General features: G+C 38.4%; 1 long non-coding RNA gene across 1 annotated transcript; it reads left to right on the forward strand.

The window, feature by feature from the left end:
* The first annotated feature begins 182 nt into the window (after nucleotides 1-182).
* Nucleotides 183-9,610, forward strand: LOC136157989 (uncharacterized). Its single transcript, XR_010661290.1, has 3 exons — nucleotides 183-333; nucleotides 1,534-1,853; nucleotides 8,806-9,610. It is a non-coding gene; the product is annotated as an uncharacterized lncRNA (long non-coding RNA).
* Nucleotides 9,611-17,364: the final 7,754 nt, after the last annotated feature.

Consider the following 17,364-nt stretch of genomic DNA (forward strand, 5'->3'; position numbering starts at 1 on the left):
TCACTGAGTGGAGTTCAGTGGTCGCCGCCTCCTCGTGGCACCGCCCTAGAGCTATCAGAAGGTTTCTGAGTTGACAGTTGCCCCCTCCCCCGGGCCTCCCACCCAGGTGTCTGTCAAGGTCGCTGTAAACCAATCTCGTCCATATGGCTCTAGAATAAAACGAAACGCTGTTATACAGATTATCTGCGAAGGGTGAAGACGGAGTGAAAAGCAACCAAGAGAGAAGATGAAAAGAGACGTTTAGGGGTAGGGTGCTAAGAGTGTGACCAGGCACTGCGTTGACTGCCTAGCTTCAAAATACCCTTGGAAGTAGTGGGCAAAGGCAAAGACAAGGTGAAAAAACACTGCATCCCTTGGCAGTGGTCCAGCTCTGTGCCCCTCGAATTTATAATCTGACCTTGTGTGGGGGTTGCTATTGTTTCTTCAGAAATGTACCCCATTCCCCTTGGTATGTACTCAATGGACGTGAAACTGAGCAAAGTGAAGGACAAGGAAATCTGCATTCTATGGGCTCGCAAAAAGTTGGGCATGCCTTAGCGAGTGAATAATAATCCCCCTGGGATTTGGCTCCTTGTTCCTGAAGTATCCCAGATGCGTGGCAGTTAGAATGTACAGTCACCACTTGTTCTTTGGTCTACGCGGTGAAAAAGCGGAGAGCAGAGAGGTCATTGTCTACAAGACTTTAAACTCTAAGATAAAAATGGTTGAAAAATTTAGAAAAAAATTAAAAGCAAAAAAATCTTGAAGAGAAAATCTAGAAGTCTGTTGACAGCTTAATGATTGACTGCAAAGATTTGAGATGAGTTTGTGTAGCTGCTCCAATACTGTGACCTTGGACAAGTAAATGAACCTACCCTCCGTTTCTTCCTGTGAAGAAGAGTGTAATTACTAAACTTCTTTTTAGTGGGGAAGACCAGTAATGCTCGCTAGTGAATTCTAAGCACTTAGCCAGATGCGCAGGTATAAACTCATTAAATCAATGAATGGATGAATGAAGGCCTAATAGGAGTATAGAAAGGATTGAATGAGGTAATAGCCTCTTTTGCCATGTAAAATGCCTGGCAAATATTTAATCCTCAAAAAAGTTAACTTCTATTATCTCTAAATAAAATATTTAGAGGAAATCTTGGTGTAAAGAGGCTTTGCATTTCAGATTAACTTTGCACTTAGGTGTTTCTTTTAGAGAATGAATAGATTTTGTATAATTAGTAATACTCCCTTAACTTCTTTTCCTGAAAACTCACTCTTCATTTTTTGAATGTTGAAAATCATCACATTATATTGAAACACAATTATTTTAGAAAAGACAAGCTAAACTTGGCCTTTGTTTTTCCCGTTAATTCTAGTGTTGTGACTTGTTAATTGTGAAAATATTAAAACATAGATGGTGGCCCCTACTTAATTTTGTTTGTTTGGGAATATGACTGCACAGAATCTGACTTTAACCTCTAGACTTCTTATTTGAGAAGAGAAATATTTTAAACTCTAAGTTACTTGAGTGTTCAATATCTCTTAAATTGTTTTCTGTTCCAGAATGATCAGAGTGAACCTGGCAATTTAGCACACAAACAAGAAACTTCAAATCTCAGTTTGGAGACTGGAAAACTCAGTCTCTAAAATGAAAGTATTTTTATGTATTTAAAAGGAAATGTTAAAAATATGATATGCTTTTTATTCACCATGCAAAACCTCTCTCTGTCTGGCTCATGTACTCCTTCCCTTTTCATCATTATGTTCTCAATTCTTTTGCCTCGAAGGTAATTGGGTTAAATCATCGCAACCAAGAATATCATTCTATCTTAAAACTTGTGAAGAGGAGACCACAAGCTAACTAAGGGCCTGGGATAAAGAAGGTAACAGATATTATGCTTAGAGAATTTGGCTGATAATTAAATATATTTTGCCAATGTGAGTTTTTTAACGTTCATGTATGACTTTTCTGGACAGAAGATGCTATTTTTCATACTTGCATTTTAAAAGTTAACATTCAACGTATAGAATAAGCGCATTTTAATCTAGTTTCCTTGAGACCTTAAGACTGACTTAGAAATTTTGTTTTATTTATAAATCTAACTAGAATATTAGAATGACTTTCACTTTTTCTATTAATATTGAGTTGAATTCAAATTGAATGGACTAAACTCCCTTCAAAAAGTCGGTCCCATTTATGTTAGATAAATGTCCTCAAATTTAGTAGGCTTTTGTTAGTTTAACATGGTGTGTTTTTTTTTGATGTGTTATTTTTGAGTACTTTAAAACTTTTCCAAGTATATAAACTCTTCTAAACTTAAAAATTAAAATCACAAATATAGTGTTTTAAACGTTCTTAAAATATTCTAATGTAGTCTCATACATTTCCAATTAAAATGACAAATCTCGTTACTTAATCACATTTTTTACCTGAATTTCTAGTACCCCAAGTTCCTTTAAACATTACAATTTAAATACAAAAATGTATAAAGTGGGTTTCGCTGGTGGCTCAGATAGTAAAGAATCCACCTGCAGTGCAGGAGACCCTGGTTAGATCTCTGGGTCAGGAAGGTCCCCTGAAGAAGGGACTGGCTACCAACTCCAATATTCTTGCCTGGAGAATTCCCAGGATAGAAAAGCCTTGCAGGCTACAGTCCATGGGGTCACAAAGAGTCAGACACAACTGAGTGGCTAACATATAACATACATATGTACAAAGTATTCTTAATCTTAATATAAAAGATTTGTCTTTAAATTGAAATTTCTCTGAGTAAACAGATGCTTATAACAGAAAGGTTTTATTATCTCAAAAAATTTTGATATTAACATTCCAAGAGAATTCAGATATTATCTTAGAGGACCAAGGTTTCTGATTGGCCAGAGTTTCTGACCTGAACCAACAACTGTTTGCATACTTTACCTGACAGATTCCAGCAGTTCTTGAGCTTGGGGACACTATGAACTTTCTTTTTTCCCTCTAAGTCTCTGTAACAATGAGAAGCTTAATCCCATTTCATACTAGTGGAAGTAATTTTGCCAGCCTTAGGACTTTTGCCTGATTTGGGAGGATCAAATGATCCCCCTCCACCCTCATTTGGACTTGATTGTATAATCAATCTACTTAAAGATTGAATTTGGCATTCATTTCAAATACTTGCCTGTCTACTGGCCATAATGTCAGGAGCACTATAGTGACATATCCAAAAGGAATTTGCATAAATTTGTCCTTAAGAGCTGTCTCATGGGTATATCACCAGCCACTTATTTGTCCATCTGTCCATCCCATGATGATAAAGATTATGCAAGACACTATTTATTTCTTGGCCACACCACCTGGCTTGTGGGATCTCAGTTCCTGACCAGAGATTGAACCTGGAATTCTAACTACTAGGCCATGAGGGGACTCCCTCAAAAAATTATTTAAAAAACAAACATTATTTTAGATTAAACATAAAAATGGCAAAAATTTAATAAGCTATAACAAATTTAGAACATTCCTTTAGAGGTTTGTTTGATTGAAGTATGTTGTTCTAGGTTCACTATATATTGATTCAAAACTTTTATAGGTTATACTACATTTATAGTTATTATAAAATATTCGCTATATGCCCTGTGCTGTACAATATATCTTGATAGCTTATTTATTTTATAGAGAACAGTTAGTACCTCTTAATACCCCTGTTTTGCCCCTCACCTTTTGTTTTTGGCTGCTCTGAGTCTTCCTTGAGCTGCATGAGCTTCTCCTGATAAGAACTCAGTTGCCCCCTCACATGTGGCATCTTAGTTCCCCAACCAGGGATAGAACCCAGGCCCCCTGCATTGGAAGGCAGATTCTTAACCACTGGACCACCAAGGATGTCCCCTGTCCCCTTTTCTTTTAGAGTTTTATCTGTGAAATGTGCCATTTACTGTTTCATTCTGTGCTTAGTACCTTTTGAATTTTTGGCACTCAGTGGACAATTTGTGAGGACCAAATAAATAAAAAACACAGTCTCTTTCCTTTAAGACTTTCCAGTTCAGTTAGAGAACTCTTCTTCTTTTTTTTTCTTTAAATTAAATTTTTTTTTTTTTTTGCCACACCATGTGGCTTGCAGGATCTTAGTTCCCTGGTCAGGGGTTGAACCTGGGCCTTGGCAGTGAGAATTCAGAATTGTAACCACTGGACCACCAGTGAATATGTTTGGGATAGTGGTTTATATTAAAATTTTACACAGGCTCAATCCCTTGACCATCATAAAATTAATAATAGCATGGTTATAAAGTTCTACACAATTTACAAAGCATTTTCTATACATTCTCATTTATTCCTCTAAATGTTGTTTATTTACTTGAATTGGATTAAATAAATTGATGGGTTCAGACAATGATGGAAATGATCACAAAATCTTCTACAAAGAACTGATTGACGTAAGTCATCAGAGCAATTAAGTGTTTTTTTTAATTTTACTATGAGAATTATCAAACAGGCTGAGAAAATAATACATATGCTTAACAATTATTTTGAATTTAACATTTTTCAATATTTGTTTTACCACATATTTTACCAATCATTTGCCTATCCCTCTTTCCATCCAGGTATCCAGCTTAATTTTTTAATGTGTTTCAAAATTTCAGGCATTAATGCATACCATCTCTAAACTCTTCAGCATTGTGTATTTTTTAACTAGAGTTTAGTGCTCAGTGCTCAGTTGCTAAGTCGTGTCCAACTCTTTGCAACCCCATGGACTGTAGCCCACCAGGCTCTCCTGTCCATGGAATTTTCCAGCTAAGAATACTGGAGTAGGGTTGCCATTTCCTTCTCCAGAGAGTTTAGTAGTTATTCACATTTGGTTTTGTTTTTTTTGTTTGTTTGTTTTCAGTGAGATAAATTTTACATACAGTGAAATGAAAAATCTTAATTGTACTAATATATGAGTTTTCACAAATGCATATAAATTGGGCAATATTAATTTTCTTTAAAATGAAGGAATGAAAAAAAAATAAAATGAAGGAATGGCAGAAGCAAGTTTAGAGGACCACAAAAGCAATATGTTTAATTCCAAAATATTATGATTCAACAACCAGAGAAATGGATAAAACATTGAAAATTAGGAGGCAGAGTATTGTTGAAAACATCTGCTAACAGAAGCAAAAAGAAATTCAATCAAACATAGTATTGCAAGATTTGGAATTTAAGCAAATCTAGCAATGGAGAGGAAGATTCTGCTGACAAGGCATCACAAGATGGAGATACACCTTGAAAGTGATGGATGGAAAACCAAAGAATCATCAAGCCACAGTGATTTTAAATGAAAAGCATGTAATTCCATGATATGAGTGAATGAAAATGAATAGCCCAGAAAGACAACATCTCTGAAAGGGTGTGTCTAATAGACTCAATTTTTCTGTTTGTTTTTGAGCAAGAAAAAAAAGTCCTTAACAGTCATTTTCTGGAGGAGACCCAAAGGGACATGAAGTGTACAAACATCTCTAAATAAGCAAGTCCTAACTCAATATAGTGGAGAAGGCAATGGCACCCGACTCCAGCACTCTTGCCTGGAAAATCCCATGGACAGAGGAGCCTGGTGGGCTGCGGTCCATGGGGTCACTAAGAGTCAGACACGACTGAGCGACTTCACTTTCACTTTTCACTTTCATGCATTGGAGAAGAAAATGGCAACCCACTCCAGTGTTCTTGCCTGGAGAATCCCAGGGACGGGGGAGCCCGGTGGGCTGCCATCTATGGGGTCTCACAGAGTCGGACACGACTGAAGTGACTTAGCAGCAGCAGCAATTCAATATAGAGATGAAACATCAGAGTTGGAATATGGGCAGTATGAACATGACTTGTGTGCAGTTGCTGTAAAAGAAAGATTTTGGTAAGAATGTGGAGAAAGTAGGACTTTCTAGACATTGCTGGGTGAATGTAAAATGGTACAACTGTTGTAGAAAACAGTTTGGCAGCTCCTCAAAAAGTTAAGTATAGAATTATCATATGACCCAGCAATTTCACTTCTAAGTATAGACCCAAGAGAATTGAAAGCCTGTCTTCAAACAAATACCTGTACACAAATATTCATAACAGTATTATTCATAATAACCAAAAATGAACTCAACACCAATGTCCATCAAGTGATAACTATATAAACTGAAAGTGGTATATCCATACAGGAGAGTATTATTCAGCCATGAAAAAGATTGAAGTACTGATACATGCTACCAAGTAGAGGAACCTCAAAAGCATTATGCTAAATGAAAAATGCCAGACACAAAAAGTCACATAATTCCATGTATATGAAGCATTTAAAATAGATAAATTCATAGAGACAGAAAGCAGCAGACTAGTGGTTTCCAGGAGCTAGGAGGAAGGAGGAGTGGGGAATAACTACTTAATGAGTATGAGATTTCCTTTCAGAGTGTTGAAATTGCTCTTGAACTAGTGACTGGAGATGGTTGCACAACATGAATGTAGGAAATGTCAAAAAAATGTATAGTTTAGCATGACTCATTGTTAATTTTCTTTTGTGTTATATGAATTTTACCTCAATTTAAAAAAGGAGAGAAAGGGAAGGGTCATCTAAGGACCCCCAAATTCTATAACAAAATGCTTCAGGGAGATAAAAGTCCCCCAAATCCCTGGTTTCTAGATCACATCACATGTTTCCCTATTTTCAGGATATTGAAATAATTTCTTTTTTAAAATTATTTATTTTTGGCTATACTTGGTCTTCAGTGTTGCACGTGGGCTTTCTCTAGTTGCAGTGCCCTGGCTTCTCATTACGGTGACTTCTCTTGTAATGGATCATGGGCTCTAGGCATGCAGGCTCAGTAGCTGCAGCATGTGGTTTCAGTGGTTGTGGCTCAAAGACTCCAGAGCACAGGTTCAATAGTTTTGGTACATGTGCTTAAGTAGCTCAAGGCATGTGAAATTTTCCTGGACCAGGGATTGAACCCGTATCTTCTGAACTGACAGGCAGATTCTTCACCACTTGACCACCAGAGAAGTTCATTTATTTTTCTCATAACTGGAAGTTTGTACCTTTTGACTTCCTTCATCCCATTCCCTCTCCCCTGAACTACTTCCCCCTGTTAGCCACAAATCTGATCTCATTCTCTATGTCTGTTTGCTTTTTGTTGTTTTCTTCACTTTTTATTTTGTATTGGGGTATAGCTGATTAACTACGTTGTGATAGTTTCAGGTGGACAGCAAAGGGACTCAGCCACACAGATACATACATCCATTCTCCCCCAGCCTCCCCTCCCATCCAGGCTACCACAAAACACTGAGCAGAGTTCTCTGTGCTATATAGTAGGTCCTTGCTGGTTATCCATTTTAAAGAAATGTTTGCTAGTTTTTTTTTCTTTTTTTAATATATATTTTTATTTGTTTATTTATTTGGCTGTGTCAGGTCCTACTTGCAGCATGTAGGATCTTTAGTTGTGACATGTGGGATCAAGTTCCCTGATCAGGGATCAAACCTGGGCCTCCTGCTTTGGGAGTGCAGAGTCTTAACCACTAGACCACCAAGGAAGTCCCATGTTTGCTTGTTTTTGATGTATAATTGACCTACAAGGCTATGTTAGTTACTGTTACACAATATAATGATTTAACATTTCTATACATTTCAAAATATATACCTTGATAAGTCTAGTTATTACCTGTTGCCTTACAAAGATATTACATAATTATTGACTATATTCCTCACACTATATTTCATACCCATGACTCATCTATTTTGCAACTGAAAGTTTGTATGTCTCGATCTCCTTATTTATTTCTCTCCACTCCCAATCTCCCTCCCTTCTGGAAACCGGTTTGTAATTTTACAGTGTTTACAGGATCAGTCTCGTTAGCACTGACTGCCCAGTGACTCCTTCACAAAGGTCTTGGTCCCAACCCCTCTGAGTTCAGAGACACAAGCAGACACCAAGTATGGCCTCCTCTTCAGAGGTCTGTTTCAGTTCTGTTTAGCACTTCCTCTAAGTGTATGCATTTTAATCATTCCAACCTCTCCCCTTTGCTCCCTCAGCCCTAAGCGTTGTAGGTGTTCCTACAATTAACAATTACTGCTTTCACAATAGCTTAGATTTCTTCTTTTGCTTCTTCAGTTACATGGTTGATAATCCATTATATCAAATTGTCTCTCTTCAGGTAACAGGTGGTCTCTACCTCCCTCCATGAACTTGACTAATACATGAAAGTGAATGAAAGTCATTCAGTTGTGTCCAACTCTTTGCAGCCCTATGGACTACACAGTCCATGTAATTCTCCAGGCTAGAATACTGGAGTGGGTAGCCTTTCCCTTCTCCAGGGGGTCTTCCCAACCCAGGGATCAAACCCAGGTCTCCTGCACTGTGGGAAGATTCTTTACCAGTTGAGCCACAAGGGAAGCCCAAGAATACTGGGTTGGATAGCCTATCCCTTCTCCAGCAGATCTTCCTGACCCAGAAATCGAACAGGGGTATCCTGCATTACAGGCAGATTCTTTTACCAGCTGAGCTATCAGGGAAACTCTTCAAGGTTCAACTCAAATACTACCTTCTTTGTATGTCTTTTCCAATTACCCTCAGTTTAAATTATACCTCCACTTAATTCTAAGTGCCCTTCTTAAGGTCTATAGGCTTTGTTTTCATAATCATATGCCAAGTCACACCCATATACCTAATAATAGTATTTCCCTACAATTACAGTGAAGCACCTTCACTCAGATTAATCATGTGAAATATAATAGATTCACCCAGCAATTCTAATAGAGAAGGGTAGGTATAGAGCAAGTGAGAACAGATATGGGCTCTCATCTGTTCCCCTACATAGTACAGTTCTGTTCAATTTACTTAAACTCGCAATTGTTCCAGTTTCTCCAGGTTCACAGGCTGATCTGAGGATTAAGTAAAATAATACGGAGAAGATTTAGTAAGATAATGTATGTGAAGCTTACAGTGGCCTAACTCACAGGAAGAGCTAAAGAGCCTCTTGATGTGAAAAAGTTGGCTTAAAGCTCAACATTCAGAAAAGTAAGTGCATGGCATCCGGTCCCATCACTTCATGCCCAATAGATGAGAAAACAATGGAAACAGTGAGAGACTTTATTTTCTTGGGCTCCAAAATCTCACTGCAGATGGTGATTGCAGCTGTGAAATTAAAAGATGCTTGCTCCTTGGAAAACAAGCTATGACCAACCTAGACAGCATATTAAAAAGCAGAGACATTACTTTGCTGACAGAAGTCTGTCTAGTCAAAACTATGGTTTTTCCAGTAGTCATGTATGGATGTGAGAGTTGGACTATAAAGAAAGCTGAGTGCCGAAGAATTGGTGCGTTTAAACTGTGGTGTTGGAGAAGACTCTTGAGAGTACCTTGGACTGTAAGGAGATCCAACCAGTCAGTCCTAAAGGAAATCAGTCCTGAATAGTCACTAGAAGGACTGATCCTGAAGCTGAAACTCCAATACTTTGGCCACCTGATGTGAAGAACTGACACATTGGAAAAGAATTCTGATGCTGGGAAAGATTGAAGGCAGGAGGAGAAGGGGATGACAGGGAATGAGATGGTTGGATGGCATCACCTATTCAATGGACTTGAGTTTGAGTAAACTCTGGGGGTTGGTGATGGACAGGGAAGCCTGGTGTGCTGCAGTCTATGGGGTCTCAAAGAGTCCTGACTGAGCGATTGAACTGAACTGAACTCACAGGGAATAGTCAATAAATGTGAAAAAAAAATAAACATGAGTTATTATTTTTGCTATTAGTTTATGGTTTATCCAGCTATGTGTTCCAAGGTCTTCTTTTTTTAAGTTAAAAAACAATACCTAGGTACATTTATCACACTCTCCCTTGCAGATTTCCTCTTATCCTGTCTGTTCCCAGCCAACTAGCCTCTTTGCTATTCCTTAAATACCCAAGGCATGTCTGTGCTTCTTAGAGACTTGGCATTTGCTGAAGCTTTACCTAGGACACCCTGCTCCAAAACAGATGCATGTCTTGCTCCTTCCTATTTCCTTAAGGTCGTAATCAGATGTTACCTTCTTAATGAGGCCTTCCCTGACCATCCTATTTAAAATGATAGCATGGGGTTGAGGTTGGGATGCATTGGGAGATTGGGATTGATGGCAAACCCAATGTTATACATACATGTATACATACTACTGTATGTATACATACTACTGTATGTATAAAATAGAACTCAGAATCTGCACTATAGCCCAGGGAATGTTATTCATTGTTCTGTGGTGACCTAAATGGAAAAGAAATCCAAAAAAGAGGGTATGTATGTATACATATAGCTGATTCATTTTGTTGTACAGCAGAAACTAATGTAACAGTGTAAACCAAATGTACTCCAATAAAAATCATTTTTAAAAAATGGGAGCATGGGGACTTCCCTGGGGGTCTAGTGGTTAAGGAGTCCATGCTTCAAATGTAGGGAGCATGGGTTCAGTTCCTGGTCAGGGAACTGGGATCCCGCATGCCATGCAGCTCAGCCAAAAATAAATAAGCAAAAACGGATGACATACTTATACCCCCTTTTCACTTAATTTTCTTCATAGCCCTTGTCATCATCTGACATACCATATATTTTATTTATTTATTTGTTCATTATTTATCTCCCACCATTAAACTAAAAGTTCATGAAAGCAGAGATTTTTGTTTATTTTGTTTGTTGTTATATCCCCAGGGCCTGGAATACTACCAAAGACTACTAATGTTGTGCTGATAAATTTGCTCTTAAAAAAAAGAAGTCTGATGTTTGCCAATGTTCATAGTGTAAATATTTTCATTAGGGCCTATTTTAAGCTGCCAACTGAATATTTGTAAATAATAATCAGCTCTTACAAGCCAGTACAGGCCAACTCCAGCAACCCACTGAATGTCTGTGACACTGAATGGGTTACTTTTAACTTGTCTAAAGTTCTGTTTTCCTAGTGAAATACCTGTGGGGTAATAATAGAACCTGTTTTGGGGGCTTCCCTGGTGGTTCAGTGGTGAAGAATTCACCTGCCAATGCAGGAGACATGAGTTTGATCCCTGATCCGGTAAGACCCCCACGCCTCTGAGCAACTAAGCCCATGCCCCACAGCTATGGAGCCTGTGCTCTAAAGCCCGGGAACCACAACTACTGAGCCCTCACACTACAATTACTGAAGCCCTCGCACCCTAGAGCGTGTGCTCTGCACCAGGAGAAGTCATTGCATGGAGAAGCCCGTACACCACAACTAGAGAGTAGCCCCTGCTCAACGCAACTAGAGAAAAGCCCACACAGTGACAAAAACCCAGCACAGTCAAAAAAATAAATTAAAATCAGTCAAAAAATAGAGAACCTGTTTTATAAAATTGTGGCATAAGTTAAATGAGTTAATACAAGTAAAGCACACAAATCAGTGACTGACACAGAGTTTAATTTTAGTACATATTTGTTAAATGTATTTTTCTAAAAAAAAAAAAAGTAAAAAAAAAATGTATTTTTCTCCACATCCCACCAACATTGATTTGTCATTTCCAATTATTTTTGCTATATTTTCCAATGTTTATAACTGATTGAACAAGTCAATTGAGTTCTATGGTATTCTTTGATTCATGGCCACCTAGTTTGTTGGCCATGGTTTGTTAGTAACCAAACTGTATGTATAAAATTTTGGCAAACATTTCTCAAAATGTTGATATTATTGTATTTCCTGCTGTGTTTGTGGCTGTTCATTGATTTTGACCACTTGCCCACTGGCAATTCTGCTATAATGGAGTGGAATTGAGTGGCCCACTGAGGGTTTGGGAAGCAAAAAGGAGTTCAGGAAGCATAACTGTCCATCCCATAGCACTTTCTCGATCTGCTCCAGAAGTCTCCAATTGCTTGTATCTCCCTGCCTTGAAATGTCTATCTGGAAAGATGTCTGTGTTTTACCTCCTTAGAAGTAAAGGAAGTAAAGTCTCCTTTACTTTACTTTCCTTTGGAAGGTTGATCTTGATGCTGCCCACCCTTGCTAGATTTAGTCAATCCCTCACTATTACTTCTCTTAGGCTATAATTCGGCTTCATTGCTTATGCATTTGCCTTCACTACTGGATTGTGAGCCACTCTGGGAATATCAACAACTGCTTCTCCTTTACTTCTATCCCCCAGCTCCTAACATCCTGCCTGGAATGTGCTGGTTGCTTAACTACTCTTTGTTGAATTGGTTGATGTTGCTTTGAAGACACACCAGTACAGAGCCAAACTAAGGAAGGATGAAAGGACTTCTCAGAAATAAAGCACATTGCCCAATGACAATTAAGTATAGAACAAGCAGGGCATGTTCTTACACAGCCAGGAATTCTTCATGATTTGAAAGTGGGCTGTGTGGGTGAGTTGGAGAGTCAGAGGAGATTCCATTGGAAAGATGGATAAGGGCTAATTTGTGAAGAGCTTTCTATGCTCTCCTAATAACAGTAGCAATGGCATGCCGGAACAGACTCATACCAATTTATGATTCAATAAGTGCCCACGAATTTACTGAGCTGATTGATCTCATATTGGTAGTCTTAAATCAGCCAGAGTGTGACTATTTATACCACAGATATCACAAATGCTACAACTCAATCTTTTCTTTTTTTTCCTCAGAGAATTAGTTGTTCATAAACTACTAAAAGTTTTGGACATCATATTTAAAAGGTTAAATCTCATAAGATTATCATAAAGATTAAATGAGAAAATTCATAGGTGACATATTTAGAAAACCTGGTGTAATGGAAGTACTAAAAAAAATACTGTTTAATTTTATTATTCATGCAAAATATTAAACACCTATTTTATACTGGGTATCATTCCATGCATTGTGGATATAGCAGTAAACAAATCAAAGTCCCTGACCTCAGGAATTTTTTAAATTCTAAATATATGAAACAGATTATTAACAAAAAATACATATGTAATATGCCAGATGGTGATAAGTGCTTTGAAGAAGAATAAATGAGACTAAGGGAGAGAGAGAAAGAGGATACTGTTGTATTTAGGGAGGCAGTTTCTGTGATTAAAAAAAACAAAACACTTGAACAGAGACCAGAAAGAAACAAAGTGCTAAGTTTTATGAGTATCTGAGGGTAGATTTTTCCAGATAGAGGGAACAACAAGTACAAAACTCCAGGCAGACATTAACTTAGCGTGCTCAAGAAAAAGCAAGGATGCTCATGTAACTGGAGTGAGCAAAGCAGAGAGAAGAGTATTGGAGGTCAGAGAGCTGGGGAACACAAAAGGCTGATCAAGAATGGCTGGTGGGTAAAGATTTTGGATTTACTTTCAGTTAGGGGACAGCATTAGAGGGATTTGCGCATGGGAGTGGATGATACGGTATTTTAAAATATATTTATTTACTTTTGCTGTGCTGAATCTCAGTTGCATCACAAGGGATCTTCTATCTTCATTGTGGCATGTAGGATCCTTTAGTTGTGGCATGTAAACTCAGTTACAACATGTGTTATTTTACTTCCCTGACCAGAGATTGAACCCCAGCCCCCTGCATTGGGAACTCGGAGCCTTAGCCACTGGACCAACAGGGAAGTCCCAACCTGTTTTTAAAGCATCACTTTATTCATTACTGCTGTTATGTTACAATGGCAATTTGAATAGTTTGGAGAATAGGCCAGATTGGAGAGAGTTTGAGGGCAGAGGAACAAGAGGAGATTCTCCTCAGAATCTGGTTAGTTTAAGATTAATAAGCATGAGATCTGGAATTAAACTGTTGGTGCTTAAATTATTCTTAGTGATGTGACCTTAGACAAGAAACTTCTCTGGGCCTCTATTACAAGGGACTTTCTTCAAGGGTTATTAAATGAAATAATTCATGTAATTTATTATGATGAAATAATTTACAGTGAAATTTATAATGAAATAATTCACTTAGCACAGTGTCTAGCAAACAGTGAAAATTCAATAAATATTGCCATTATTTTTTTTTTTTCCAAAAGGGATAAAAATTTGAAGTAGAATCGGGAGACAGGCAAAGGTAGGTGTGGTATGCAGAGATAAAAGGGAAATTTGGAAAATCTGTAGGAAATATAACTTATATCTCCATTTGGCCAGTGATTTTACCCCAGCTTATGTGGTGGGAAGACACAGGCTCTCTAGAGCAGGGAGAGTTCAAAGCGGACAAGAGCCAGTGCTCTCTGTGTTCATAAGGTTTCAGCATTTGGAGTTTCATGGCACCTTTAATTTCTACTTTAGTCAGGTTTCTATTTTACCTCCTACAGTAAAAAGGCTCCCCTGGAAATAGAAGGAGATGAGTGGGAAGAGAAGTGGTGATGATTCAGCATATAGGTTAATTAAACATTTGAAAAGCATAAAGGCCTTAAAAAAGCTTATGAAGTAGAGAGAGAGAGAAAAAAAAAAAAGACCATGATATAGGCAAGGTGTGAGCGAACCTGTGATTACCTGTTTTTCCATAATTGTCACTTAGGGACTTTCTTTGGTGATACCTATTTCCAGCCTAGAATTTGGAATTGAGATAGCAGTTAAAATACTTTTTTAGGCCTAGGGGAACTATGGGCTGGGTCAAGTAGGGTGATGTCAAGGAGGTGAGATTTCAAACTCACAACTGTGCAGTAGAAGAGGAAGAGGAGAGAGTTTTGGGGTCTTAGGGAGTCAATAAGCAGGCAAGAAAGACTGTAGAGGAGTATAAGGGGCAGAGCTTCAACTGATAATTGATAATCGAGACATAACCCCAGATTTCCCTCTTTCTCCTTTTTTTAAAAAATATTTTATTTTATTAGTTGGAGGCCAATTACTTCACACTCTTTCTCCTTTTTAAAAATACTTTATTTATCTATATATTTGGCCACACTGGGTCTTAGTTGTGGCAGGTAAGATCTTTTCATTGTGACATGTGGGATCCATTTTTTGCAGCATACCAATTCTTAGTTGCAGCATGTGGGATCTAGTTCCCTGATCAGGGATTGAACCTGGACCTCCTGCACTGGGAGCTGGGGATCTTAGCCCCTGGACCACCAGAGAAGCCCCTGCTTTTCCTTTTTTGAATGTCCAAGGCTCTTTATTGTAGCATTGTCTGTAGCAACTGGAAACACTGTGAATAATCACCAGGAAGGGAATTATTCATTGCAACATTGTTTATAAACACTGGAAACAAAGTAAATGGTCCCTCTGAGTTACTCTTCCTTAGCCTCCCCATTCCTTTTCTCCTTCCCCCATAGTCCCAAGACCATCCATGTGTAGACATATTTTCATCGATAGAATAAAATTTTTTTATGTTGTCAAATTTATGGTATTTTCCTTAATGGTTTGTCCTTTGCACTTCCCCCTACGTCAAGATAATTTCTTCCAAAGACACAAGGTGTGTATTCCCTGATGTTTTGGTGGTTAGGACTCGGCATTCTCACTGCCAGTGCCCTGGGTTCCACCCCTGGTTGGGAGACTAGGATCCTGCAAGCTGTGGGGTGCAGTCAAAAAAAAAAAAAGACACATGATGATGACATGTGTGACAAATATGTGGCAGTAGGTTGTACACATTCCTAGCTCGGATAACTGCAACATCACTGATTTCTCTCTATCAAGAATGCAAGTAAGTGAGAATAACATTATGGGAATAATCCTGAAATAATCCTTAAACTGTAAGTACACTGAAGATTTGAAATGTTACGAGTAATGATGACTTGCAATCTCTATCAAAATTATAAATGTATACACCCCTGTGGCTCAGATCTCCTATTCCAGAGAATTTAGACTACAGTTCTCTCTGCACACGTGTTGAACTATTTGTAAATGGAACATTGTTTTAAAGTGACCAGGGATTGGAAACAACTCAAATGTCTCAAATAAGGGACTAATTAATTAAGCAAGTTACAGTACATCCACACAAGAAATACTGTGTAGCAGTAAAATAAAACTAGATAATGAGAGAATTATTTTTGTATCATTATAATAGATGTAGTGTAAGGGTTCCAAAATGTGTTTCCTGACAAAATTAAGGTGTAGAACACCATGTATCAAAGCTTTCTGTTGTGTAAAGGGTTCATAATATATTTGAACTTATATTCAGCTTTGCATACACTCATAAAGAAATACTGAAAGGGGGACTTCCCTGGCAATCCAGTAGTTCCAGGTTTCCATCCCTGGTCAGGGAACTAAGACCCAGCATGCTACCTAGAGCACCCAAAAGAAAAGGATTCATAAGAAAGTGGTTACCAGCAGAAACAAAACACACAAGGAACACAAATTTGAGGGAGATTTTGTATTGTTTACCTTTTATATAATTTTTGGCATTTGAGTCATGGGATAGCATCACTATCTAAAATTAAATCACAAAAAATTGGGGGAGTCAACTGGAGTCTAGCAGACTTAGAGACTGTTTCTTTAATGGACTTCTTTATAATCTCCATTCCAGTAGTCCCTGGGGCTAAACTCCTCCCAGGTCTCTTTATCTCTAAACTGGCAGGAGTGTCATCCACAAGAAACAAGCTTTAAGTATTAAATTACAGGGAGCTGTGCTAGGTACTAGGACTCCCAAGGGACAAAGAAGACCAGGACACAGTCCCTGCCCTTGAAGTGGTCCAGGTGGATTTTATCAGTCTCTTTAGTGGCCAGGACAAGAATAAAAAATGTCCTCCTCTCTCTGCCTCTCCCCCTCATTCTCCCTCCCTCCTTAGAATCTTGCAAAATGCTGGAAATATATTGGAATTCCTACATAATTCTCCTCCCCCTCACTGGAGAGCAGTAAGGCTTGAGGAGCTCAGGAACTTTCCATCAGGCTCAGATTGGAGAGACCTCAGACCAGGATCAACTCAATCCATGTCCCTTGGGCCCCTGGTGCCTCGTGGAGGTTCTTGGACTTCTCAGATACAGCTGTGACTGTGGTTTCCGGCTTCCTGAGTTCTCACACTCAGCTTTGTGCTGCAGATATTTTACCCCAGTTCCTGCTTTGGAGACTGACATCTTCAAGCTTGGTGATACTCTGAGTACATGGGGTCTGTGGCTGTGAATCACAGCCAAGGAACTTGCTTTTCTGTTTTAACTTTCCCCTTTCCCCTTGACAGATTCATTGTAAATGCCTTGGGGTTGCCTAAGGACAGAATATAAAGGTTTGCTGGGTAGAGGCTGCGAAAGATCAGTTTTCTAGCTGAATATCCCATCTCAGATCTTTAGTTCTGTTGTTCCTTTACTGGGAACATTTTAAATACTCTAGACAATGAATCTAGTTAGAAAGCAATCAGAAAGTAATTTACACAGAACCTTCCAGTTTACAATACACTCTCACATGTTTCACTTAATTGTGACAAGTTCACGAATGAGAGTAAATATCATGCCACTTTGTAGTTGAAGAAAAGTGATGCTTAGGGAGAGAAAGGACTCTTCCATGCAGAGACATAGTAGTCTCTGGTGCTTCTGTATATGCTTGTGTGTATGCAGTGTATGTGGAACTGTCATCTTATGTCCTGGG

Source organism: Muntiacus reevesi, chromosome 2, assembly GCF_963930625.1.
Source record: "Muntiacus reevesi chromosome 2, mMunRee1.1, whole genome shotgun sequence".
NCBI classification, from domain to species: Eukaryota; Metazoa; Chordata; class Mammalia; order Artiodactyla; family Cervidae; genus Muntiacus; species Muntiacus reevesi.